This window comes from Orycteropus afer, unplaced genomic scaffold, assembly GCF_000298275.1.
Source record: "Orycteropus afer afer isolate SDZICR_OR568_19922 unplaced genomic scaffold, OryAfe1.0 scaffold00088, whole genome shotgun sequence".
Classification (NCBI taxonomy): domain Eukaryota; kingdom Metazoa; phylum Chordata; class Mammalia; order Tubulidentata; family Orycteropodidae; genus Orycteropus; species Orycteropus afer.
The window spans coordinates 6,540,926-6,544,400 of NW_006921675.1; positions in this window are offsets into that span (position 1 = coordinate 6,540,926).

Here is a 3,475-nt window from a genome sequence, read left to right on the forward strand (position 1 = left end):
GTCAATGACATGAGACAAAGTATATGTGAACTGCTGTATGAAAAGTGAATTTGCTCTGTAAATCTTCACCCAAATCAAAATAAAATTAAAAAAAAAAAAAAAGTCTCTGAAGGGAGAGTGCTTACGTGGGACTCACTCTTACCTTCTTTAGTTTCTACCCATATTGCTTTGTGTTTGTCTGGAGCCTCCCACCTGGGTGTTTAGAGAACACAGTTTGCCCCTGTTGTTGTTGTTAGGTGCCATTGAGTCATTTCCGACTCATAGTGACCCTATGCACAGTGGAACGAAACACTGCCTCTGGGCCCAGCGTAATTGGAGTAATATGAGGTGGCAAAGCAAGACTCCGAGGTAGGACTTCCAGGAAACCTTTAGCTATGCCACCATCTTCCCAGTCCAGTTTCAGAAAGGACAACAAATAAAGAAATCCTCAGAACAATCCAAAACAGTGTTCATTAGTGAGTGATGCTCAGGCAGAAGATGGAAGAGATGCCTTTTCTCCCTGCTCCTCACCCTGCTGCCCACAGGCAATTTAAAAAGCCACCTTCTCTACACTCAGGCTCAGGGTAAGTGCTGAAACTGGGTGGCAAACCTCTGGGGACCTCCTCTCTGTTACGTGATTGCCCCTTTAGAGGCAAATGAAAAACAACTGCAAGCAGACCCAGGCCTGTCATGGCTATGAGTGATCCAATTGGAATGTGGCTGTGTGTGTGTGGACACAGGCGTGCACATACACAGACATATAAATATATTTAGCCCTTGAGTTCCTATGTGCTAGGAGTACCCTGAGGGGGCAAAAAGTTCTGTGTGTGTCTGAGAGGTGAGGGGGAACACCTGCACACCTAGATGCTTATACTAATAGTTTTTGGGAAAAACTAGAGGGAAGTTTTGGGAATGTGTGTGTGTGTGTGTATGAGCAAATGTGTATGTGTGTGTGTTGGGGGAAACTGAGGGGAAATTTTGTATTTGGCAGTGTGCATGGCACATGCCCACATTCAAGGCTATAGGGGAAGCTGAGGGAAACTTTCAAGATTTTGTGAAAATTCTCAGTTGAGAAAAGTCTGTCAACGCCCCATACCACAGGTCGGTACACATTCAGTGCCTGTGAAGTTCATTTTCTGTATGAGTTACCAGCCCTTGTTTATAGGACACAAAATATGATTGATAGCCAAAGCTCCAGGTATTAGAGGTGAGTCAGAATATGTTGAGGGTGCGTGGAAAGGGGATGGAGGAGGGGATGTTGCCAAGCTATTTTGCTGCCTGTTTCTTTTGAAGGACAAATGAAATCAATTTTCAATATTTATCCACCGTTCCCATCCTCCATACTTGGAGGGGAGAGAGGGTATAGCTCTAATTTTAAAACCCTGTCTTCCTTCATTGTTCCAAAGCCATTTTAGAACCAAATCTGCTCAGCTAATAGCAGCTCGAGTGTTCTTGTGTGTGTGTTTATGTGTTTTTCAACTTTTCTGGCTTACTCTACTTTGAGCTTCAGCTGGTAAGCCCAGCCCCAGGAAGTGTTTATGAGCTTTTTCACTCTGCTTTATTCTCGGTTGGCTTTGGCTGGTAGCACGGAAGGGAGGAGCTTGACTTATGCGTTGTATTCGTTGTGTGAGGGCTCCAGATTGCTCAGGACACTCAGATGGGCGTGACACAGGACAGTGGAGGGGTTTGGCCAAGCACCACTGTGACAGACATATGAACAAACATTTCTGAACCCTCAATATGGGGAGCAACTACACTCAACAGATTCCTAGGCATATGACCACCTTGGAGTCCACCGTGCCAGTTTGTTCATTCCTGTGGTGCCCAGTCCATGACAGAAACTTGGTGATAACTGTTAACTGTAGTGCATTCCTGCATTTAAGAGCCACGACGCCATCAGCAGAGATGCAGTGACAAAGTGGCTCCTAAGCACAGCTTCAAAAAAACCAAACTCACTGCCGTTGAGTCAATTTGACTCATAGTGACCTCTTCTTGGGTTTCCGAGGCAGTATCTCTACAGAAGTAGATTGCCCAATCTTCCTTTGAGAAGTGGCTGGTGGGTTTGAACCACCAGCCTTCTGGTTAGCAGTCAAATACTGTAGGTACTATGCCACCAGAGCTCCCAAGTGCAGCTCAGGGCCTTGTAAATCAGGTATTCTGAGCCCCCTCACAGTCTCCTGATTCACACAGGGGAGGGTCATGAGCCTGTGCTCTTCTTCTAGCCTAGACTTGAGAGAGCAGTACAAAAACCAACCCAGTGGCTGTTGGCTTCCGTGGCTCAGAACCTACCAGAAAGCCAAGTCTAGACATAACAGAACTTTGAGGATAACACCCACAACTCTTGGTGCTATCACAAACAGTATTCTGGGAGGGTCACTGGAAGGTAGAAGCCAGAGGCAGCCATGCCTGTCCTCCTTCATGTCAAGGTCTGTTGTTGTTGTTGTTATGTACCATCGAGTCAGACCTGACTCACAGTGACCTCTCCTTGGGTTTCTGAGGCAGTATCACCTCAGAAGTAGATCGCTCCATCTTCCTTCCGAGGAGTGGCTGGTGGGTTTGAACTGCCAGCCTTCTGGTTAGCAGTCAAGTGCCTTAGGCACTATGCTACCAGAGATCCTAAGTCAAGGTCTAGGCCTTGCTTATGGCTATCTCTGAGCACTGAGTCCCGATGGTTGTGGGATTCAGAGACACTGATGGGGTTATTTTCCAGGTTTTCCCCTGGTCCGACCCAGGACTCCAGTTTTTATGATGATGGGAATTTGCTCAGTTGGAATCTCTCTGTGGTCCTTAGGCAATTCATAATCTGTAGTCAGCACTCTCTAAAGAGTGAGACTTGCGATTCCTCAGTGAATTCTGAAACTCCTTTGAGGTGCTACCTAAAGTTCACGGAGAAGCTTGTCAAGGAAAAGGGACCTGGGAACAGTGGGTACAGTGAGGTACAGACCATTACGTCTTTCAGGAACTTTCAGCTCTTCTCTTAGCTGGAGACCTTGAAGAAATCAGCATTCCATATGAAGCTAGTATTGCACTCCATGTCCATCTGGGATTCTGTTCAAGGCCCCGGCATGACCACTCTGCAGTGTGTTCCAGACCACTGTGATTGTAGCCTAGGGGCCTTCCTTCCTTGGCTGGAAGGCTCTTCACCTGGAGCCCAGGCCTGGCCCTGAATGAGAACCCCCAGAGGAGGGAGGAAATGGGTTCCTTGGGGAAGAGGCCCGTGCTTGCCCCTGCTGGTCCAAGGCAGCGGTTTCATCTGTTTACCTGCCAAGATTCATCCGTAGGAGGCTGCTCACTTCTCAGGCCTCTCTATCTGTCCTCAAGATGATCCCAATAAGAATTATTTTGTCCCTAAAAGCCTTGGAAGGGTGCCTGATTGCATTTCCAGAGAGCAGCCTCTGCATTGGAGCCTATTAAGTTAGGGATCCTTGTAAAGGGGTTTGTTTTTCAGAAAGGGCAGTGTTCCCTTTTTTTTCCTCCCCAAACACCCATGTAACCC